At 43.7% G+C, this 25,260-nt stretch overlaps 1 long non-coding RNA gene across 1 annotated transcript in view; it reads right to left on the bottom strand.

Moving 5' to 3' along the window:
• Window positions 1-25,260, bottom strand: part of LOC125129135 (uncharacterized) — a 143,960-nt gene that overhangs the window by 29,194 nt on the left and 89,506 nt on the right. Inside the window, exons 2-3 of the long non-coding RNA XR_007135420.1 lie at window positions 18,700-18,780; window positions 10,066-10,322 (exon numbers count right to left, since the gene is read on the bottom strand). This is a non-coding gene — a long non-coding RNA (uncharacterized LOC125129135). The remainder of the gene's footprint in view (window positions 1-10,065; window positions 10,323-18,699; window positions 18,781-25,260) is intronic.

Below are 25,260 nucleotides of genomic sequence, written 5' to 3'. Positions count from 1 at the left end.
GAGGATGGAAAAGATCTGGAGGAACAAAAGCCATCTGTAGGCTCTACCATTTATTAATTTGTGGACTTAGGCAAGTTACTTAAACTCTTGGTTTCTTAATCTATAAAATGGAGATAACAGTCGTATCTTCCTCTATAAAGTTATTACAGGAAATAAATGAGATACAGTCCTTAGCACAATACCTTTCTAAAAATGCTACCTCTTGGGAATTCCCGTTCTGGTTCAGCAGAAACGAATCCGACTGGTATCCATGAGGATTCGGGTTCAATCCCTGCCCTCACTCAGTGGGTTAAGGATCCAGTGTTGCCGTGAGTTGTGGTGTAGGTCGCAGATGCAGCTCAGATCCTGCGTTGCTATGGCTGTTGCATAGGCTGGCAGCTGTAGCTCCGATTCGACCCCTAGCCTGGGAACGTCCATATGCCTCGGGTGCAGCCCTAAAAAGCTAATTAATTAATTTTAAAAATGCCACCTCTTTTTAATGTCATTTATCTATCCCCTCCTGAAGCCCACCTCTCCCAAATAATGTTTATGGAGCACTTGCCTTATACTAAGCCCTTCGCTAGGTCCTAGGGATGCAAAGCCAAATAAACCATGGTCCCATCTGTCAACAGTTTTTAGTTCTGTAGAGGAAACAGATGAAAAATAAGGAATTGTTGTGTAAAGAGTTAGCAGGACAGAAATGATATAAACATTGTGCTGAGGCTTGTAGGACAAGGGGTCATTTCCTGGGCATGTGGAAGAGTGAGGAAGGGGACTCGGCAGAGAAGCCTGCTCAAAGGTGACCCTGGAAAAAGGTCTTGCAGGGGGAGTAGGAATTCAGCAGCTGGAGACGAAGGAAGGCTATTCCTGTAAAAGGATCAGTATAAGCAAGCCTGGGAGGAGATAATGGACAGGGGAATGGCAGTGGGGGGTTAAGAATATTGAGGGGAGAGGGGAAGGGAGAGTAATCAGCTGGGGTCAGAAATTGAAAGGTCACATTTACCACGTGAAAGAGTGTGGACACTTCTCCCCGAGGCAGTGGAGGGCTATGTGCAGAGGAGGGCTTAGGATGATCTGAGCCATATTTTAGAAAGAACACTCTGTCTCCATGCAGATGGGTAGGAAGGGTTCCGAAGAGGACTCCTTGCAGCAGTCCAGGTGAGAGGGCTTGAACTAAGGCACTGTTCTTGGAATGGACATAGATGCAAGAGCTATTTGGGGAGTTCCCGTCATGGTGTAGCAGTTAACGAATCCGACTAGGAACCATGAGGTTTCAGGTTCGATCCCTGGCCTTGCTCCATGGGTTAAGGATCCAGCGTTGCCGCGAGCTGTGGTGTAGGTCGCAGATGCGGCTCGGATCCCGAGTTGCTGTGGCTCTGGCGTAGGCCAGCAGCTATAGCTCCGATTAGACCCCTAGCCTGGGAACCTCCATATGCCAGAGGTGCAGCCCTAGAAAAGTCAAAAAGACAAAAAAACAAACAAACAAACAAAAAAAACCAAAGAGCTATTTGGGAGGTAGAACTGAGTGGACGTGGTAACCCGCTGACTCAGGGTCAAGGTAATGATCCGATTTCCAGCTTGTGCTAATACTGGCGGTGGGTAACAATGCCATTCATCAAGTTTGAAGAGACCAACAGAGCAGGGTGTGGAGTGAAGGGAATGGACACTTTATTTTAGATTTACTGAGTCTGAGTGGCATGTAGGATGTTTGGGTGGAGATTTCTAGCGACGAGTTAGAAATTGGGTTCTGAAACTCGGGAGAGCAATGGAATGTAGAGATGGCGTTTGGAAGCCGGAACCATATAAATGGAAGTTGAAGTCAGAGGAGTGTGGGGGGTGGTCCAGTGATCAATACGTTCATTGAATCTACTTGTAAAGAATGAGGACTCTGCTCACCTGAGTGCTTGTTCCTTAGCATTCATTTCGGATCTAGAGTAAGAATGTTTCCATAAGAATCTTCCTTTACCCATGACTGAATGTATTGATCTCTCCTTAGAGTAACTACTAATGACGTGAGCATGTTACAGCTTTAATTAATCAATTTTATTTTTAGGGCTGCACATACAGCATATGGAAGTTCCCAGGCTAGGGGTGGAATTGGAATTGCAGCTGCCAGGCTACACCACAGCCACAGCAACGCAGGATCCGAGCTGCATCTGTGACCTACACCAGAGATCCTTAACCCACCAAGCAAGGCCAGGGTTGAAACCTGTACTCTCATGGATACTAGTTGGATTTGTTACTGCTGAGCTGCAATGGGAACTCTGATTTAGAATGCTGGATTTTACCAAAGCCACTTAAGAATGAGAGACACGTGGAAAAATTCTATTAGAGTATCCTGATGGGCAAATCTTTTACCTGGATACTAATTAAAGAAAAAATTTGCACAAAACATTTAGTATAGCAAGAGTTCTCAGGACTCCAAGATATGTACTCTTCTCAGAAATTCAGTAAGCAACTTATTAAAAACATAAATAAAAAATACCCAATGTTAAAAAAAAAATTTTAATGCTGTGGGTGTGGCCCTAAAAAAAGACAAAAAACAAAAATAAAATAATGGAAATTAAGAATTTTAAAAAAAGCATTAATTTTTTTAATCAAATACTGTGATTTTTCAGTAATACACCTTGGAAGTTTCAGAACTTTTGAAACCAGAACTATAGAATTATTAGCCCTGGAAGGGATCTTAGGGGTTGTTTAATCAAACACTTTAAGTTTCCAAAGGGAAATTAAAGAGAATGCTATACCATGGTCACTCCCTACCGTGGTCACTCCATGCCATGGCCACTCAGCCTGGGATGAGGGACCAGGTCCCTTGACCAGTCTTTTCTTTTTACACCATCCGTCTCTACAATGGAATCCAATCTTGCTAAAGTTTCAGGATAAAAATGAACTAAGCTTCAGCTGTCCAAATGAAAGGTTTTAATTTATTTATGAATTTAATGCATGTCTGTGACACTCAGAGCTAGATAAGAACAAAAAGCCAAGTGTGATTAAGATTTTTCCTTTGCCTCATTCTGTCTCAGGCTTCTTGGCAGAATGAATTATCGGAGTCCCACAAGGACAGACCCAGAGGAAAGGACAATGACAAGAGTTTGATCTTGAGCAGGGTTGCCAGATTTAGCAAGCAAAAATAAGAGGCTGCCTGGTTGCATTTGAATTTCAGACAAATAATGAATACTTTTTCTTAAGCATTAGTATGTCCCAAGTATTACATGGGACATACTTATGCTAAAATAGGTATTCCTTGTTTATCTGCAATTGAAATGTACCTGGGACATATGTGTGTTCTCTGGAAACCCACATCTTGAAGTTAAGGACATAGACTTTCAAGCACTCAAAGATGAGGGAGGCAGATAGAGTGAGCCCCACTAGAGGTAGCTGATGTTTTACAAAACTGCAAACTTCAGAAGGAGGATCTGCTACTCTGTGCAAAAGTGAAGGCGATAAGCTGAGGCACTTGCCATCCCCTTGTAGACTGATCTTTCAGATTAGCAGGGATGGAGGAGGCGCTGGGTCCTACCAACACGGCATCTCCATCTCTGTGTCTTCTAAAGCAGTTCCCCTCTCTCCTGTGTCTTTAACAGTGCAGACAGATTTCGCCGGCATGGAACCAGAATTCATTATATAATCGGTGATTACAAAACCAAAGCTAAGATGTGGAACAACGCAATGTTCCATCACAGAAAACCATAAAAAAGAAATGTTTTGCAAGACTGCGTCTCGCCTGGGCATCCAAGGCCAGAACACTGCACATCATCCTCATCTAACAAAAGCCTAAGCATAAAGTCTCATCAGACAGCAGGGAACCTCATCACAAAACAAGGGTTGAGTGATAAGGGTGATGAAAGGTCAGCCGTGTGTCAGCATCTTAGCAGAGTTTGGCCACACACTCAGCACCCGTAGATGTCTTGACAATACGAGCTCTAAGAGTGATTCTCAAGTTCAGCTACAGTTGTCACAGCAATGCCAAATCCAGGCTGGGGCCATAGGTATGAAATGATCACCCAGGTAGCTCAGGGGTCCTCGATTGGAGGTGATGAGAGGGACAGCAGCAGTGGCGGTGCCACAGGGAAGAGGGTTAGGGGTGACTGGGCACACCTGGGGAGGAACACGATTTAACTCATCAACAGGACTGGGTTATGTGCAAGCATAGTTGTAAAGCTGCACCTGGAGCCATGGCTTCCTCGGAACAGCACTGCGAACTGTGTGATCCGCTTCAGTTGCACCCGCAATGCTCAACAGAAATGCTTTTCCAGGACATGTAAGCCTCGTGTTTTTAAAAAAATTCATCTTTCAATCTTAACACTGCCTTAGAATAAAAAAGAAATGTTGAAAACCAGGCAGACCATAGCTGAGGTTGAGAATGTGGTTAATTATAAAAATCTTACGTGGTGGCCATGGCCAAAAATCACATGGAACAACTGGGTAATAATTCTATTTTCTAAAATTTTAGTGAAGGAGGAAACTAATGGTATCTGGGTCCACTGTGGGCTGAGGCTTTATAGGAGTTTTTAATCGTGGCATCTCATTCTTTTCATTTTCTTAGCATTTTTAATTGTGGTAAGATCCACCCAAATGTAAAATTGACCCCCTTCAGTGGCATTAAGCACACTCATAACGTTGCGTGAATTATCACGGTTCATCATCTCAAGAGAGACTCTGTACCCGTTAAACAATGGCTAGAACTTTTTCATCATCTCAAGAGAAAATCTCTACCCATTAAACAATAGCTCCTCATTAGCCCCCAACCTCTAGTCTTCATGACCACTATTCTACCTCCCGTTGCTACAAATTTGTCTGTTTTAGGCACTTCATCTAAGTGGAATCATGCGGTATTTGTCCTTTTATGCCTGGCTTATCTCACTTTTTCCAAAGTCCACTCATGCTGTAGCATATATTATCTTATCTAACTTTTGTGGGTTTGTTTTTTTTGTTTATTTTTTTTGCTTTTTGAGGCCGCACCTATGGCATATGGGGGTTTCCAGGCTAGGGGTCGAATCAGAGCTGTAGCCTCCAGCCTACACCACAGATACAGCAACACCAGATCCAAGTCATGTCTTTGACCTACACCACAGCTCATGGCAACGCCGGATCCTTAACCCACTGAGCGAGGCCAGGGATCGAACCCGAAACCTCATGGTCCCTAGTCAGATTCATTTCTGCTGCTCCATGACAGGAACTCCTCATCTAATTCTTACAGTCTGCAAAAAAAGGGTCTACTCTTACCTGAAGGAAATGACTCTGTCCTAAGCATGCATTCTCTGCCTCTGGAATTAAGGTTGAATAGTCTATTCTGGTAGGATTGCCCTACTGACACCATAAAGTATGGCCACACCCTGGGGGTCAGGGGTCCAAGCCCTTAGAACTGTGCTGGAGGAGAGCATGGTGGTGCAGTAGCAGGTGTTTCGAAGTTCCATCGACCTCCAAGGAGGGAGGGAAATGGGCTTAGATGAAGAATAGAGCTGCCTGGTGATCTCCTGGGGACAAAGCCAATTTGCTCAAAGTAGCATTTAGAGGCCCTGAGCCCTAAAGTGATTCTAAGTGCCTCATCTTCCCTCCCAATATGCAATTCACAATAGAACTAATCCTAAACTGTTTAGCAATGCAAGGAAATCCTACAGCAATCTCCATTACTTTATGCTTTAAGAAAGAAACTTCAGGAGTTCCCGTTTTGGCTCAGTGGTTAACGAATCCAACTAGGAACCATGAGGTTGCAGGTTCGATCCCTGGCCTTGCTCAGCGGGTTAAGGGTCTGGCATTGCCCATGAGCTGTGGTGTAGGTTGCACATGCGGCTTGGAACCTGTGTTGCTGTGGCTCTGGCACAGGCTGGTGGCTATAGCTCTGATTCAACCCCTAGCCTGGGAACCTCCATGTGCCTCGGGTGTGGCCCTAGAAAAGACAAAAAGACAAAAGACCAAAAAAAAAAAAAAATTCAGAGTTCCTGCTGTGGTGCAATGGGATTGGGGGGGGTGCATCTTGGGAGCAGTGGGACACAGGTTTGATCCCTGGCCTAACACAGTGGGTTAAGGATCCACCACAGCTGTGGCTTAGGTTACTACTGTGGTTAAGATCTGATCCCTGACCCAGGAACTTTATATGCCTCGGGGCGGCCAAAAAAGAAAAGAATAAAAAACTTCTGACATAACTTAAGACTGTCAGAAGAGTTACATGCCAAGTGCAGAGAGTCCTCCTCCACGCTTCATTCAGTTTCCCTGATGTTGTGTTTAGTGCAACCATGTGCTATGATCAAAATTCGGAAATCAACACAACTGCAGTCCTATTAACTAAACAACTGACTTTGTTCAGATTTCACAAGTTCTTCTACTCCTGTCCTTTCTCTGCTGCCATCTCCAATCCAGGATCCCAGGCTGTCGGATCTAGGGGACTCCAACCTGTAACGATCCTTCTGTCTTTCCTTGTCTATCATGACTTTGACAATGTGGAAGAATACTGATCAGTGATACATTAGAGATAACTTGTGGTTGTTCAATGGTTTCTCATGGTTTAGATGAAATTACGCATTTTTTTTTCTCTTTTTGCCTTTTCTAGGACTGATCCCAATGGCATATGGAGGTTCCCAGGCCAGGGGCTGAATCGGAGCTGTAGCCACCGGTCTACACCACAGCCACAGCAACACGGGATCCAAGCCACGTCTGTGACCTACACCACAGCTCACGGCAATGCTGGATCCTTAACCCACTGTATGAGGCCAGGGATCGAACTGGCCACCTCATGGTTCCTAGTCGGATTCGTTAACAATTGCGCCACGATGGGAACTCCATGAAATCATGCATTTTTGGCAAGAATATCATTCTTGGGGCAAAATATTCCTGGGGTATACAGTCAGTGTGTCTTAACACTGGTGACATGAGCCTCGATCACTTGGGTAGGCTCATGTCTGCTGGATTTCTCCACTGTAAAGTTGCTATTTTTCTCTTTGTAATTATTAAGTGTGATTGGAGAAACACTTTAAGACTATGCAAATATCCTGTTTCTCTTCAAACTTTTGCTTACTAAATTTAGCACCCATCACAGACTCTTGCCTGCAGCAGTTATTACCTCGGTGTTCTAGTGGTGATTTTCTAGTTTCTTCATTTTTTCTGCAATTATTAAGTGGAATTCTTTTGTAAGGACTAGCTCTCCTTTCTCCTACGTTTTTTTTCTCTCTTTCTTCCTTTCCTTTTTTTCTTTCTTTCTTTCCTTTTAAGTGCTGCACCCATGGCATATGCAAGTACCCAGGCTAGGGGTTGAATTGGAGCTACAGCTGCTGGCCTACACCACAGCCACATCCACGTGGGACCTGAGCCACATCTGCAACCCACGCCACAGCTCACGGCAACACCAGATCGACAACTCACTGGGCAAGGCCAGAGATCAAACCCGAATCCTCATGGATACTAGTAGGATTCATTTCTGCTGTGCCACAGTGGGAACTCCTCTTCTACATTTCTTTAGTTATTTATGCTAGGATGGTTATTTACACCCATGAATATTTTATACTTCGATGCTTTAAGAAATTAATCAAATGTCTAAGAAATCCCCCTTTCTCACTTTCATGTCTATTCTCCATCTCTTCCTCTGCTGCCCTGGCTTTGTTGGTGCCCTAACCACATGGCTGATGTGGCTCTTGAGCCAAGGCTCTGAAGAGATGAGAGTGAGTTCGTGGGGGCACTATTGAAAGGATGGTCCAGGAAGTCTCTTCCTGCTGGGCTTGGGGGGCAGGTACCTCCAATGCTGCCATGAAACACCTGGAACGAGGGGCCGAACCCATGACATCCAAGAGGGTGGGAAAGGGGGAAGAGCCTCCCCTTCAGCCAAGATGGGCAGGAAAGAGGAAAGGAGGGCTGAGGGAAGCCAGGAGGTTGATCATGTCTCATACCTGACATTTCTCAAGTCCTACGGCTCAGATTGGAAGGAAATATGATTACCAAGGTCAAAGTCTCTAACTGTAGACATGAGGCATTGGCTGGGGGTAATCTCAAGGCCACCTCCGTAATGAATATCTGTTTACTCTTGTGCCAGTCCTTTGGGCATGGGAGGACAAGGTGATTATTTGGGTGAAAGGTCTCCTTTATGAAGGGATTCGCTTTGAACGGCAGAAAACAACCCCCTCTTCTTCCAAGTACACTTGATAATTAATCCCTTTATAAGGAGTCAAGCCGGGACTTGGTAATCCAGCCAAAGTTGCATTCAGGGATGAATAAGCCCTATTGACCATCCCTGTGTCCACAAGTCACCTGGCAGTTTCCAGCCTGACCTTGTACAAGGCTGTCCTACAGGGTCAGAGGTCCCCAAAGGCACACGGGGCACTGTCTTGTCAGGAGAGAAGAACCGGGGCTCGCCTCCCACCACCGCGGGCTTAGAACCCTCACGGACAGAGAAGCCCCTCTGCCTGGCCTCTTAGCTTCGCTTTTGCAGGAAACATAAGGCTCTTCCTCGGCAGAGGCATTTAGGGCAAGACAGAACCATACTTGGGAGTAACCTTGGTTTTCTTGTCACCAGTATAATTATGTGTGCGTGTGTCTGTCTGCCATTCCTTTGCTGAGCCCCTTCCATGTACCAAATGCTTTTCCATCATGATGAAGCCTTCGGGTAAGTACCATTGGCCCACTTTCCTCATGAAGAAACTGAGACCCAGAAGTTCCCATCACTAGGAGGGCAGGACTAGAACTGAGGTCTCTCTGGCTCCAAAGTCCAGCCTCCTTTCATCAGGGGTCCCCACTTTTCAGAGGGACTCTGTCCAGGTTCAGCTCTTCTTGCATTTCCTGTGATCCTCAAACACTGTGCCTTTGGCATTTCTTTCTTGGCTTCAGGCTTGGGGGTCTCAACACCACCGGGCCTGCAGGAACATGTGCGTAGCCCTCTGGGGAGGTCCTTTCCCCCAAAAGCGTGGGCTCCTCAATGACAGAGCTGGTGGACAGGGAGTCAGAGCTTCAGAGTTTGATGGCTCCCCTGGGTGAATTCTAGAGTGACAGCAACAGGAGCAGATGGCTCCTAATCTGAATATTTTAAAATAATAAATTCTAGTTTGTATTTCTTGAGCTTTTACAAAGTGCAAGGCATTGTTACAAGCACCTGACACGTGTTATTTCCCGGAGTACTTCCGACAACCCCAAAGGAACAGGTCCCAGTCCCTTACCCAGATCCCGGTCAGATCCTTAGTAAGCTTCAGAAGTCCAAGTTGTTTATATATATTTTTTCTTTTCATGGCCACATCGTGACAATAGGGAAGTTCCCAAGCTAGGGGTTGAATCAGAGCTACACCTACCAGTCTACACCACAGCCACAGCAACTCGGGATCTGAGCAGTGTTTGCCACCTACACCACAGCTCACGGCAATGCCAAATCCTTTACCCACTGAGAGAGGCCAGGGACCGAACCCACATCCTCATGGATATATACTAGTCAGGTTCTTAACCTACTGAGCCATGATGGGAACTCTGAGAGTTGTTCATTTTTATGAGAGATGAATCTTCATAACACCCCCGTAACACCCATCCATCATCAATATTAATATTTCTGCAGCAAACATATGGATAATCATGGCTTAATGGACTAAATAAACCTATATAATGGCTCACATTAGTTCAAGTTTTGCCATCACATGAATTACCTGCAAGCTTAAAAAAAAAATCTGTTTTTCAGAGCCTTTTGGGTTTCAGCATGGCTAAAAAGGATACAGAATATTATAGTCCCATTATACAGGTGAGAAAACTGAGGTTTCCATCTATGCAGAGCCTCCCCAAGGTCACACTGAGGGTGATGGAGCCCGCCTTTGGACTGAGACAGACTGTGCTCACCCCAAGGCACGTCTGAACCTCGGCTTGACTCCAAACCTGTGTTCTCCTGGCAGAAGGGACGGTACTCAGACCTGCCCTGCTCCACGTTCACCTGAGAAACCCGTGATGGCTGACAAATTCATTTTCACTGGGAATGAGATCAATTTTCCTATAAATTAATAGGCTAGAGCGCATATGGCAACGCCTTCTCGAAGAGGTTAGGAAAGTGAAACCAAACTCCAGCCGCGTCTGCGGAGGGGAGGGGCAGGGTGTGTGACTTTCCTGTTCTGGCAAAGCAAATACCTTGTCCTTCTGTTTTATCCAACCTCGTGTGCTTTCTGTGATGTCACTTCTGCTCCGATGAACGGAGCGCCAGCCTCGGCTTTCCACAGAGCAGCTGGGGTTTCCCACTGCTGCTTCCACCCGTGCTGCTGGTTCTCTGGAGCTGCTTCCTCTTTCCTTAGATCAGGTCTCTCTTCACCACGTCACTGGCCCTGGTGTTCGAGAACGCTCGTCAGTCCTCCCCTCTGCTGATGCGAACCCGGTCACGTGGGCACCTGCTAACTCAAGAGCAGAGATATAGAATGATTTCCCGTCAACGGCCTCAGTCTCGCTCTAGAACTAAAGGTTTGTCATTCTAACTGAAGTTAAAAACAAACAAACAAACAAAAACAAACAAACAAACAAAACCTGTTTCAGGGCATTGTAGAAGTGTATGTGTGTGTCTCTGTGTGCATGTTATTGCTGCCTTGCCAAGGCTCCCGCCTCTTCTGAGTCACCAGGAACGTGCATGCCTCGCCAGCAACTTAGCAAGACATCAGATTCCAGGCGGCAGGAAAGAAAAGCAGAGAGACAGTGATTTTTTTGGCCCTTGAATTTCTGCGTTTCAGTGGTGATTGGCCTCAACCAAGTTCTCCTCACTGGTCTTTCCCTCTGGATAATGAGATGAGATTGTGGTGAATTTACACAAGTTTGGGTAACTTTGTATTTTTTCCCTTAAGTATATTGTCTTTCTTTGGCTATGTCTGAAGCCTGTCCAGACTTCCATGGGACAGAGCAATTGCTAGTATTTGCTCAAATTATTTGGTGGAGTCTGACATGGGCAAAGAAAAACTAAATAAAAACCGGATTGGTTCCTTTAAACATTTTCTTTTTCCACAAGGATCTCTCTTCTTGTGAAATCCTGTTTACTCCTTGATGATCTTATGAAAGAGACTCTTTTGTTCTTCAAGTTATGAGAAAACAAACCATGGAAAGTAACAGGAACACCACTGATTTTCATTTAGGGCTGATGAATACTTGGGTCAAATCTATTAATGACAGAGATCAAAGGAGACAATACATTTTAACCCAAAGTTCTTTTTTTCTGCGATGGACCTCAGTGAAGACAAGCATTTCCTAACCTAATAAAGAAATCTGTGACAATTTGCTTAAGAGTTTTGTGTTTAGGAGTTCCCGTTGTGGCGCAGTGGTTAACGAATCCGACTAGGAACCATGAGGTTGCGGGTTCGGTCCCTGCCCTTGCTCAGTGGATTAAGGATCCAGTGTTGCCGTGAGCTGTGGTGTAGGTTGCAGATGCGGCTCGGATCCTGCATTGCTGTGGCTCTGGCGTAGGCCGGGGGCTACAGCTCCGATTAGACCCCTAGCCTGGGAACCTCCATATGCCACGGGAGCGGCCCAAGAAATGGCAAAAAGACAAAAAAAAAAGTTTTGTGTTTAAATTACATATGGTGTGGTGGGTCTTGCCCTCCCTGTGTTTTTTCACAACGCAAGTCCAGTGAAATAAATTCCATCAAAGGTTTTCATGGGCACAGTCTCTTCTGATGGTGAAGCAGCCCCTCATTTCTTTGTTGTTGTTCTGCAGGAAATGTGCAGTTGCAGATCACAGGGCCTCTCTTCCCTCACCTTTGGTTCCAGCTCACGTCTTCTGCCCTCGACATTGCAGACTTGTGGACGCATGATTTTATTTTATTGATTCTTCTTTTAAAAAATTTTTTAAAAATTTATTTTGGCCATGTCCATGGCATGTGGAAGTTCCTGGGCCAGGGATTGAACCCACACCACAGAAGCGACCCAAGCTGCTGCATTGACAATGCCAAAACCTTAACCCACTGTGCCACGAGAGAACTCTACATGGTTTTCTTTTCTTTTTGCTTTTTTGCTTGTTAGGGCCCACGTGCAGCATATAAAAGTTCCCAGGCTAAGGGTCAAATCAGAGCTGCAGCTGCCAGCCTACATTACAGCTCATGGCAACACTGGATCCTTAACCCACTGAGCGAGGCCGGGGATCAAACCTGCATCCTTGGAGTTCCCGTGGCTATCATGATCAGGAGCTCCCATTGTGGTGCAGCGGAAGTGAATCCAACTAGGAACCATGAGGTGGTGGGTTCGATCCCTGGCCTCAGTCAGTGGGTTATGGATCCGGTGTTGCTGTGAGCTGTGGTGTAGGTCGCAGACTCGGCTCAGATCCCACGTTGCTGTGGCTGTGGTGTAGTCCTGCTGCTACAGCTCTGTTTAGACCCCTAGGCTGGGAACCTCTATATGACGCAGGTGTGGCCCTACAAGACAAAACAACGACAACAACAACAACAAAAAAAAAAACAAAAAAACAACCCCTGCATCCTCATAGATGCTAGTTGGATTCTTAAACCACTGAGCCACCATGGGAACTCCCTCCACATGGTTTACTAATCAAGCTTCCCTATTTTCTTCTAATACACTGTCCCTCTGTGATTATCCACTGCTATGACCTGAATGCTCATCTACGAGCTGAAGACCCTGATATGCATCCATCCCAGTAAAGCTCTAGAGCTAAGAACTCAATAGCCTCCTCTTGGAGTCTCTATTGGGATACTCCACAGGCACCTCAAACTCGACATGTCCCAAAGTGCACTTGTCATCCAGAGCTGCCCTTTTTCCCTCCATCACTGCCAACCCCTTCCTCCTCCTCCCCCTCAAACCTATTCCTTTTCTTCAACTTCAAGCTCAATGGACGGTCCCGTCATTTACCCATCTCCTAAGCCAGAATTAACCTCAGGTCATCTTTCATGACTCCATCATCCTTCAAGTCCAATCAGCTATGCTTCTCGACCAGCTCTGGGAACCATTCCCTTTCTCCATCCCACTGCATCTACTACATCTTACTGGAGACCCTCCTCCTCCCTCACCTGCAATCCAAGACCACTAGGCACTAATTCCTGCCAGCCTGGGTCAGCCTCAACCCATCCATCCTAACCCTAACCCTCACCTCAAACCGGCTGTCACACTGTGCTCTCCACTGCAGCTAACTTTCTCCAGCACAAATCGGATTCTTTTTTAGCACATCCTTAAAGCCCTTCAAGTGTTTCCTCTTCATTTACCAAATGAAGTCCTCGCTCCTCAGCACTGTCCTCAAGGCCCCCTATGTTCTGGGCGCATTGTCTGCCTCTTCTCTTGCCTTCTCTTGCCTTCCATGTTTAGACAATCCGATAGGTCCCACAGATCCTTGTATGTAGCAAATGGCTTTAACACTTTGGGCCTCTCTGTACATGAAAATCCCCCTACCTAGAGTGCTCTTCCTTCCTCCACCTAGAAGACACACAATGTCATTAAGCAAACATTCAACGGGGGTCTATTACGTGCCTTAAGACTGTGCCAGGCAGAGAAGACAAAAATGAGAAGGCATGGTTGTTTTTCTAACCACCCACTTCCAAGAACAGTTTTTTTTTTTTTTTTTCTTTTCATGCACCTGTGACATATAGAAGTTCCCAGGCTAGGGGTCAAATCAGAGCTGCAGCTGCAGGCCTCTGCCACAAGCTACAGCAACACGGGATCCAAGCTGCATATGCAACCTATTCCGCAGCTTGTGGCAACACCAGATCCTTAACCCATTGAGTGAGGCCAGGGATGGAAACCACGTCCTCACACTTTATCAGTTTCCTAACCCTCTGACCCACAATGGAAACCCACAAATAACTCTTTTTGACGCTTCTTTAAATAACTCCTCAGCATCCCCACCACCTGTGCACACTAGACCACTTTTTCTTTCTGCTTTGTGCATGTTTTTCATTGCACTTGCATATCATTTTTGTCTGTCTGCCTAGGCTCAGAACCAAAGCCGATAACTTTGGTGAGAGGCAGTGAGTGGTTTAAAAGTATGTGGGCACTGAAATCTGCATGGTAGGCAGAATTCTAAAATGGTCTCCCTGGAGTTTCCTGGTGGTTCAGTGGGTTAAGGATTTGGTGGTGTCACCTCTGAGACTCTGGTTACTACTGTGATGTGGGTTTGATCCCTAGCCCGAGAACCTCTGCATGCCATGGGCATGGTCAAAAGTTTTTTTAAAAAATTGGAGTGGCCGTCACGGCGCAGCAGAACAGAATCTGACTAGGAACTATGAGGTTGCTGATTCAATCCCTGGCCTCGCTCAGTGGGTTAAGGATCAGGTGTTGCCATGAGCTGTTGGTGTAGGTCACGGACACAGCTCAGATCTGGCATTGTTGTGGCTGTGGTGTAGGCCAACAGCTACAGCTCTGATTAGACCTCTAGCCTGGGAACCTCCATATGCTGTTGGTGTAGCCCTAAAAAGCCAAAAAAGAAAAAAAAAATTCTTTTTCAAATGGTCTCCCAAGATTCCTGCCCCTTGGCAAATTCTATGATGCTGATAAATCTTAGATAAGGTCCCAGAATAACAATCTTAAAGTTGCAAAAATATTAGTATTCTTCGAAAGTGTTCCAAAGGAGGTGTTTGTTAATAAAACATTCTCCTCTCCTGACCATTCTCCTGAACCAGTAATTATCTCTCACCGCAATAAAGTATTTAATATCCAGGTGTCTGTGTTGAGGGTGGATAGTATTAGTGCAGAGTTTTGCCAGCTGTTAATGCAACATGCTTTCTGATCAAATGATAAAGATGAACTTGGAATTCTTACTTTGTTTAATAATGTGTAGTTCACTCAACAATCTTCAAATTCCCAGTAACAGGAGGGATATTATGACCTAAAACTAAAAATGAAGGAAGTGCTTATACCTAACAGGTGATGAGATTTTCTTTTATTTGTGTTTTGCTCTGAAAAGGTATGGGAGACACAGTCACTGAAAGTTGGCAGAGGGGGGTGAAAAAGAATCCAACTGTAACTGTTGCTTGTATACACACACACACACTTTAATCATAAATATGATCATTAATACTGACTTGACACTAGGATGTTTGGCATCTATAGACTAAGATCCCAGAGGGAGCTTGATTATTACCCAGAGATCTGATAGAATGTTAATACTCTAAGCTCTGTTTCAAGCTATGTTTCAAGATCAGCCAAGCTATGTCCCTGGCTGATCTTGCCTCTTAAGAGAGGAACTAGGAGAAAGCTTTCTTGAAGGAGCAAGGCTTCGGTGGAAGAAGGTGAAGAATTCCATATCATTCACAGCACTGTCTTGAGCCATTTAAGTCTTCCATTAAACTTATTTTTTCTTCCAGTTTTATTGAGATAGAGTTGACATACAGCGCGGTATAAATTCAAGGCATGTAGCACAATGATTTCATATACATATATATCATATGATTATCACACATGAACATCCATCATCTCATATAGATACAAAATAAAGGAAATTAAAAAATTATAGTTTTCCTTATGATGAGAACACAAGATTTACGCTCTTTTTTATTTTTTTTAATTTTTAAAATTTTTATTTTATTTTTATTTATTTATCTATTTAAATTTTTTCCTGCTGTACAGCATGGGGATCAAGTTATCCTTACATGTATACATTCTTCCCCCACCCTTTATTCTGTTGCAATATGAGTATCTAGACATAGTTCTCAATGCTACTCAGCAGGATCTCCTTGTAAATCTATTCTAAGTTGTATGTGATAGCCCCAAGCTCCTGATCCCTCCCACTCCCTCCCCCTCCCATCAGGCAGCCACAAGTCTCTTCTCCAAGTCCATGATTTTCTTTTCTGTGGAGATGTTCATTTGTGCTGGATATTAGATTCCAGTTATAAGTGATATCATATGGTATTTATCTTTGTCTTTCTGACTCATTTCACTCAGTATGAGAGTCTCTAGTTCCATCCATGTTGCTGCAAGTGGCATTATGTCATTCTTTTTTATGGCTGAGTAGTATTCCATTGTGTGTATATACCACATCTTCCTAATCCAGTCATCTCTTGATGGACATTTGGGTTGTTTCCATGTCCTGGCTATTGTGAATAGTGCTGCAATGAACATGCGGGTGCGTGTGTCTCTTTTAAGTAGAGTTTTGTCTGGATATATGCCCAAGAGTGGGATTGCGGGGTCATATGGAAGTTCTATGTATAGATTTCTAAGGTAACTCCAAACTGTTCTCCATAGTGGCTGTACCAGTTTCCATTCCCACCAACAGTGCAGGAGGGTTCCCTTTTCTCCACAACCCATCCAGCACTTGTTATTTGTGGATTTATTAATGATGGCCATTCTGACTGGTGTGAGGTGGTATCTCATGGTAGTTTTGATTTGCATTTCTCTTATAATCAGCATATGCTCTTTTTATATAAAACACACAGCAGTGTTAATTATATGTATCATGTTCTCCATTACAACCTTGGCATTTATTTCTCTTATAATGGGAAGTTTGTACATTTTGACTGTCTTCATCCAATGCTCCCTATCTAAATTCCTGCCTCCGATAACCAAAAATATGATCTCTTTTTCTATGGGTTTTTTTTTTCTTAATGTTTTTGACGTACAAGTGACCTATAACACTATGTTACTTTCTGGTACCCAACATAGAGATTTGATATTTCTATGCATTTCACAATGCTCACCATGATAAATCTAGTTACAATCTGTCACCATATAAGATATTACATAATTGTTGATTCCCCACACTGTATATTTCATATTCGTGACTCATTTATTTTGCAACTGGACATTTATAGCTCTTAATCCTCCTCACCTAATTCTTTCCTCCCTCTCCTCCTCTCCTCCCTGGCAACCACCTGTTTGTTCCCTGTATCTATAGCCCTATTTCTATTTTGTTATGTTTATCCATTTGCTTTTTACATTTCCAATATATGTAAAATCATACAGTATTTGTCATTCTCTCCCTTTTTTTGACCACACCCATGACATGTGAAAGTTCCCAGGACAGGGACTGAACTTGCAGCAACCTGAGCCACTATAGTGACAACACTAGATCCTCAACCCATTGTGCCACAAAGGAAATCATTTGCCTTTCCCCACAAGGGAAATCTTTTCCCCACAAGGAAAAGTATTTGTCCTTCTCTGACTTATTTTACTTAGTGTAATTCCCTCTGGGTCGATCCATGTTGTTGCAAAGAAATAAGATATAGGTTTTTTTTTTAATGGAAGAGTAATATTTCACTATATAAATAAATATATATATATATGATCTTTATTCATTCATGTATTGATGGCCACTTTGGTTGCTTCTCTATCTTGGCTATTGTAAATAGTAAAAATAAAATAAGGGTGCATATATCCTAATTAAAGATTTCATTTTCTTCAGATAAATATTCAGGTGTAGAATTACTACATCATATGGTACTTCTATTTTTTAATTTTTTGGAGAAATATCCATTCTCTTTTCATAATGTCTGTACCAACTTATATTCCCACCAACATCCTTTTTTCCACATTCTCACCAGCACTTGTTTTTCATTGTCTTTCTGATAATATCCATTTTGAACAGATTTGAGGTGATATCTCATTGTGGTTTTTGATTTGCTTTGCCCTGATGACTAATAATATTGAGCATCTTTGAATGTGCTTGTTAGCCATCTGTACGTCTTCTTTGGAAAAATGTCTATTCACATCTTCTGTCCATCTTAAATTGGGTTGTACATTTTTTTGAAATTGAGTTGCATGAGTTCCTTGTGTGTTTGGAACATGAAACCCTTGTCAGATACATCATTTGTAAATATCTTCTCCCATTCAGTACATGGCACTTTCATTTTGTTGAGAGTTTCCTTTACTGTGCAAAAGTTTTTAGTTTGATGTAGTCTTATTTATTTATTTTTGCTTTTATTTCCCTTGCCTAAGGAGACATATCCAAAAAAAACTACTAAGGCTGATGTCAAAGAGTGTACTGCCTATATTTTCTTCTAGAAGTATTTAGGTTTCAGGTCTTATATTAAGTCCTTAATCCCTCTTGAATTTACTTTTGTGTGAGAGTACTCTAGTTTGATTCTTTTGCATGCAGCTCTCCAGTTTTCCCAATACCTTTTTTTTTTTTCTATTTTAAGGCCGCCCCCATGGCCTAAATGGAGGTTCCCAGGCTAGGGGTCCAATTGGAGCTACAGCTGCTGGCCTATGCCACAGCAACATGGCCACAGCCACTTCCACAACCCATACCACAGCTCACGGCAATGCCAGATCCTTAACCACTGAACGAGGCCAGGGATCGAACCCATATCCTCATGGATCCTAGTTGGGTTCCTTAACTGCTGAGCCACGAAGGGAACTCCCCCAATACCATTTACTGAAGATGCTTTTTCCCGTAGTATATTTTTGCCTCCTTTTTGGTAGAGTAATTGTCCGTATAAACATAGGTTTATTTCTTGAATTGCCATTCTGTTCCATTGATCTATGTGGCTGTTTTTGTGCCAGTGCCAGACTGTTTTGATTACTGTAGCTTTGTAGTAGACTATGGAATCAGGGAATGTGTTGCCATGAGGTTTGTTCTTTTTCCCCCTCAAGGTTGTTTGGCTATGTGGAGTCCTTGTGCTTCCATAATTTTTGTTTTGTTTGCTTTTTTGTTTTTTTGCTTTTAGGGTTGCACCCACAGCATATGGAAGTTCTGATCACCATACTATTTAAGCAATTGTTTGTGAAGAATGAGGTCCAGGAAGAGTGACTAGTTAATGTGCGGGTTTATTTGTGTCTTTGTGTCTATGTTGTGTTTCTGTGCTTCTGGGTAGGTAGGAATGCAGGTTAAAGGGTCAAACAACTTCTACTCACCCATGCCTGCTCCCAGCAGATGGTTGACTGTCCCAGGGTGGAGCAGAGCCAACAGAGGGTCTTGGCATGATTATTAGTGGCCTGGAGGAGAAAAAAGCCCCATGTCACTTAAAATGGCTCAGACTTACCTTCTGAGGGTGGAAAGGAACAGGTGGGCCTGTGCAGGGAGTAGAGAGACAGGAGTCTGTGGTCATCAAGGAAAAGAAAGGAGAGGCCAGATGTTCTAGGCCCCTAAAGACGCGTGGACCTTGGATAGGCTGCAACCCCACTCCTTCCTGATGTGACCACAGCCCGAACAGCCCAGGAAGCTATAGCTCCTTCATTACCTACTGTTCCAAACACTCTGGTAAAAAAACAGACCCAGGCCAAATACCAGGTTCTGGGATGTTCTTGGTTTCTGAAAGGTGCTACCTTCTCCCTCGTGAAGAGGTACAGGCTAGAGTAGAAAAGCCCCCACTCCTGAGCTCTGGGAACTGAGTCATTTGTAGACTGCTTTGCAGTTACAAAGAACCTTCCTTTGCTGGGCCTCACTGAATTAGCACCACAGCTCCACGAGATAGAAACTGTCATTCTTACTGTGATTATTGTGCAATAGAGGAGGAAACTGGGTCTTCATAATGTTAAGGGGCTTTCCCAGGATGACATGGCCAGCAAATCATACAGATGACTCCTAACTCAGGTCTCTGCGGCTTGACCTTCTTTTAATCCCATGCTCCATTCTTTTGATGCCATAGGGTAAGAAAGAGAAACAAGAGCAGGGACCATGTCCATTCCAAGACAGGAACCTCAAGACCCTCCTTGTCGCCGTGCTTTCCTGGGCCACGCTGCAATTCTATTCAGGCAGCAGGACTTGGGCTTGTCCTCTCCCTGATTCTCTAGTTTAGCTGGTTCTGCGGGGTCATGGACTGGCGTCTAGGGGAAGCTTCAAAACACCTCCAGCTGTGCATGGTGAGAGACAACATCTGGGGGAGGTAAGAGCCCATGTGTGTAGTGGATGTGAGGCACCTAGGGGAGCACCAGCAGGGTCGCCTGTCAACCCAGGTAAGTGTGTGGAGGAAGCCCCACCCACCCTCCTCTCGGGAGGTAGGAAAGCCCAGGTCTAGAGCATGAACTGTGCAGCCTGACATCCTGGGCCAACCCCCACCTCTACAATGATTAGTCATAGACCTTGAGCAAGTTATTTACTTTTTCTAAGTCTCTGGTTCCTCAGTGGGAAAAATGGGAAAAATAATTACACCTCCCCTATGTTGTTAAGAGGATTACATGAGATAAAGAATGCAAAGCACTTAGCAGAGTTGCCAGACCCACTGAAAGAATTCTTTAATGACATACAACTCATAACACACAACACCCCTTCATTTATTCATTGGGCAAGAATTTACTAAATGCCCAGTCTATGTCTAGCAAGCAGTGTGCTAAGAACTCAATCCCTGGGGCTTTACCAACACAGGTCTCCTTAGAGTCAAATCACACAAAAGATCCTTTATCCATAAATATTATAGCAGGAACTGGTTTTATGAACATGGAAAATGGTTTTTGATGCTTGTGTTATTTCTGTCCTTTATTCCTCCTTCATTTCCAGCATGAGAACACAGTTGGAAGCAGATGGGACTTGGAGTGAGAGAGACTGTGTACGAGCCATGAACACCTGAGCAAGTCATTGCCCTCTTCCAGCTCTCAACTTCTCATCTGTAAAATGGGGAGAATTATACCTTCCCCATAGGATCGTTGAAAGAAGAAAATGAAACAATGGATTGGGTAAAGCCCTTGATTTTAGCAGGTGCTCCATACTTATTAGCTGTCTTTCTACATTTCAAAACATGGATGGAACATCTGGTTTCTGGTCTGGCATGCAAGAAGCTTGAAAGGCACCACTCCATCCCAGCAACAAGTGAAAACCTGAACACACTGAAAAATGAGCAACTCTTGCTAGATCCATATAGAAGTGAGGTCACAGGGCAAATCACTGCCTCTCATATTGGAGAGAGGGACAGGAAAATACAGAAAATCCAACCTACCAAAGCAGAAACCTCCATGGGAGCCACTGCCATGTTAGGGGAAACCTGACCTGTATTTCATGATGTGCTGGAGGCTCAGTGTAGACAGCTCTGAGAATTAAAAACCCCAGGAGGATCCAGTCATCAGGGCACCCCCACACATCTGTGAGTTTTACTTTCTGGAGCTCTACCAGATTCTCACAGTGAATACTGGAGAACTATCCCCCTCATGCTTCTGGCAGGGGAAGGGGAAAAGAAACCATTCTGGAATATTTCAGAGCATTTTGTTCTTAACCAGAGCCTCACCTGCTGGGGTTTTATCAGAACCTAACTGACTCCAGCTGGCTCTAGCTGTCCCCATAGACAGGAAATACTCAACTCCCCTCAGCCATCTGTCTCCCCTAAAGTGAGGAAGTGCTGAGAAGCACTTGTGAAGTTTACAATTCAGAGGCACAGTCTCACTAAAAGCCCTCATCTTAGACTATAAAATGCTTCCTCTACTCCCACAACCTATCACCACATCACCAAAGTCCTGTTTATATCAGTTCCTTTTAGCCAGTACAATGGTTCTGGCTATCAAGAAAAAATTAAAAGGCACAATGAAAAATAAAAACACTGTTTGGGAGTTCTCACTGTGGCACAATAGAATTGGCAGCATCTTGAGAGCACTGGGACGTGGGTTCGATCTCTGGCCTGGCACAGTGAGTTAAGGATCTAGCATTGCCACAGCTGTGGCTTGAGTCATGACTGCAGCTTGGATCTGATCCCTGGCCCGGGAACTCCATGTGTCAGGGTGCAGCCAAAAATGAAAACAAAACAAACAAAACACCCCCACAGTTTGAAGAGACAGAGCAAGCATCAGAATCAGATTCAGTTGTGGCAGAGATGTTGGGATTATCAGACTGAGAATTTAAAAGAACTATGATTAATATGCTAAGGGCTTTAATGGATAAAGTAGTCAGCATTCAAGAACAGATGGGCAATGTAAGCACAGAGATGGAATTCTAAGAAAGAGTTAAAAAAAGAAATGCTAGTGATCTAAAAAACTGTAAGTAGCATTGGTGGTACAGTGGTGAGCATAGCTGCCTTCCATCATAAAAAAACTATAACAGGAAACAAAACAAAAGCACAATAGCAATTAAAAAATGCCTTTGACGGGCTTATTAATAGACATGGCTGAAGAAAAGATTACCTCAGCTTGATCATACCTCATTGAAACCTCCAAAACTGAAAATCCAACAGAAAAAAAAATTCACACACACACAGAATATCTGAGATCTATGGACAACTACAAAATGTATAACATATGTGTAATAGGAATACCAGAAGGAAAAGAGAAAGAGGAAGGAAAGAAGTATTTGAAATAATGACTGAGGATTTCCCCCAAAATTAATGTTAGGTACTATCGCCTAGATCCAAGAAGCTCCAAGTATACCAAGCAGAATAAATAGCAAAAATCCTACACCTAGGCATATCATTTTACAGAAAATCAAAGATAAGAAATTTCTGAAAAAGTCAGAGGGGAAATCCTGAAAAAGTTAGAGAAAATCAAAGATTAAAAACAATCCTGGGAGTTCTCATCGCGGCTCAGTGGCTAATGAATCTGACTAGGAACCATGAGGTTGAGGGTTCAATCCCTGGCCTTGATCAGTAGGTTAAGGATCTGACGTTGTTGTGAACTGTGGTGTAGGTCACAGACGCAGCTTGGATCCCGAGTTGCTGTGGCTGTAGAGTAGGCTGGCAGCGTAGCTCTGATTTAACCCTTAGCCTGGGTATCTCCATATGCTATGAGTGTGGCCCTAAAGAGACAAAAAGACCAAAAAAAAAAAAAAAAAAAAAACACAACAATCCTGAAAAAAGTTCTTCAACTTACCTATAAAGGAGCAAAGACAAAAATATATCTGACTTCTCAGAAACCATGCAAACAAGAAGAGAATGGAGTAGAATGTTTTAAGTGTTGAGAGGGAAAAAAACAAAACAAAACCCACCAACCTGCAATTCTGTACCCTGTGAAATTAACCCTCAAAAGTGAAAAAGAAATACTTTCTCAGACAAACACAAGTTGATTGAAGGGGTCTGTTGCCAGGGGGCCTGCCTTGCAAGAAGGGTTAAAGAAATTCCTTTAGCAAGAAGGAAAGTGAAACATACAGTTTATAAACTTGGATCTATGTAAAGGAAGAGCATAGGAGAAGGAATAAGTGAAGGAAAAATGAAAACTTTTTTATTTTTAATTGATATGATAGATAATAGTTCATTCATAATATATTAGCAACAATGTATTTGAATGTAGGTGAATGGATCAATAAACTGTGGTCTCTTCAGGAAAGGGAATATTATTCCAGGCTAAAAAGAGATGAGCTATCAAGACATGAGACGACATGGAGGAACCACCAATGTGTATTACTAAGTGAAAGAAACCAATGTGAAGGGCTACATACTGTATAATTCCAACTATATGACATTTCGGAAAAAGAAGACCATGGGGACAGTAAAAGATCAGTGGTTGCCAAGGGTTGGGAGGAGAGGGATGAATATGTGGAAAGAGCACAGAGGACTTCGAGGGCAGTGAAACTATTCTATACCATATATAAGACGCATGTGTCCAAACCCACAGACTATACAACACCCTAATGTAAGCTATGGACTTTGGGCGATCATGATGGGTATAATGTAGCTTCATCAATTGTAACAAATGTACTGTTACCCCCAAAATTGGGTTTGCCTCTTGGGTGTTGAGCCAAAAGACACAACCAAGCCAAGGATCAGGAGAAGGAAGGCTTTGCTACTTGCAGCGAGTAAGGAGAACACTAGGATCTTTCCCAAAGCAGTGTCTCCCCAACAGCAAAACTGGGCATGTTTTAAGCTAAGGGTACATGCATATTCAGGGAGGAGTTTGAGCAGAGGAGAATAGAGCATAGAACCGGGGCAAAGGTTGTCAGAGTCCAAGCTTTAATTGAAGTCACAAGGGCCAGAAAAGGTCAATCAATATCATCAGCCCAGTTGATCTGGAGGTCTTGGCGTGCTTAAGGCTAATCTTTATCATTGAAACAAAACTGCGAGTCCTTACAACTGCTATCTTTACTATTGTTACTTCTCTGGCCTGATAACAGTCATCTGTTCCTGCAGGCTCCTGTTCCCTTAAGATCACTGATTCCTGAACCCTGTTCAGGGACAAGCATTGAGGCCAGGCTTAGATCACAAAATGGTTTCGGCCAAAATGGCTTCGCTTAGGTCAAGAAAGGCATGCCTGGTTCTCTTTCTCTGGGGACCCCCTACCCATTCGCCTACGGTGTCACTTTGGTGGGGATGTTGCCTATGGGGGAGGTTATGTGTATGGCAAAAGGGTATATAGGGGAAATCTCCAAAACTTCTGCTCAGTTTTGCTGTGAGTCTAAAACTGCTGTAAAAAATAAAGCATATTTTTAAAAAATAAGCAATGGGAAAGGAAAAGAGAAAACATTTGGATGAGATTAAGGAGTTCCTGTCATGGCTCAGCAGTTAATGAATCTGACGGGTATCCATGAGGACACGGTTCGATACCTGGCCTCGATCAGTGGGTTAAGGATCTGGTGTTGCCATGAGCTGTGGTGTAGTTTCCATACAAGGCTTGGATCCGGCGTGCCTGTGGCTGTGGCCAGTGGCTCCTGCTCCGATTGGACCCCTGGCCTGGGAATCTCCAAATGCTGCTGGTGCAGCCCTAAAAAGAGCCCCCTGTCCCTCAAAAAGAGATTAAGACATGTTAGCCCATGGCTGTTCTTCAGTCCACCAAAGAAGACTCAGCCCGTCTGCCCAGTTCTCCACCTTGCCAAACCCAGTGGGGCTTTTGTGATGGAGATTTCAGAGAGAAGGTGGAAAGAAGGGTGATGAGAGGCTAAGGAGGGCTTTCAAGCTACTACAATGTTTTGGGAGAAGAACTATGGGCCACTCGGGAGCAGCGGTGCCAGTGTGGGCAGTGACCACCTATCCTCCTTTCTTGGTATTTGAGAAATATAAGAAGAGAATCTCAGTACAAATGAACTTATTTACAAAACAGAAACTGACTCACAGACATAGGAAACAAACTTACGGTTACCAAAGGGGAAAAGAGGTTGACGAGGGATAAATTAGGAGTTTGGGATTACCAGATATAAATGGCTATGTATAAAATAAATAAACAACAAGGTCCTACTGTATAGCACAGGAACTGTATTCAAAAACTTATGATAACCTATAATGAAAATGAAGCTGAAAATGAGTATACAGCTGAATCAGTTTGCTGTATACCCAAAACTAACACAACCTTGTAAATCAACTATACTTCAATGTAAAAAAAAAAAAGTATTAGAGGAATTTTGAAATTATCTTCATTTTCATGGACTGTTTTCTTCACTTCTGTTTCTAGCTATTACCTGATGCCAACATCAGTCCAGAGCAGAGCCTCCTGGGTCCTGGCTGCATAGGCATTTGTGTCTACCTTCCCTGGGTCTGGTGGGAAATACTAAGACAGGTTTCTGCTTTTCCCTGGTACCATCCTTGATGCTAGATACCAGTGAGGGACATATTGAATGATTTGGAGATGCGGGCT

Source organism: Phacochoerus africanus, chromosome 6 (genome assembly GCF_016906955.1).
Source record: "Phacochoerus africanus isolate WHEZ1 chromosome 6, ROS_Pafr_v1, whole genome shotgun sequence".
NCBI lineage: Eukaryota > Metazoa > Chordata > Mammalia > Artiodactyla > Suidae > Phacochoerus > Phacochoerus africanus.
Note: the sequence above shows the minus strand (reverse complement) of the source record. Positions and strands in the feature narration are given on the sequence as shown.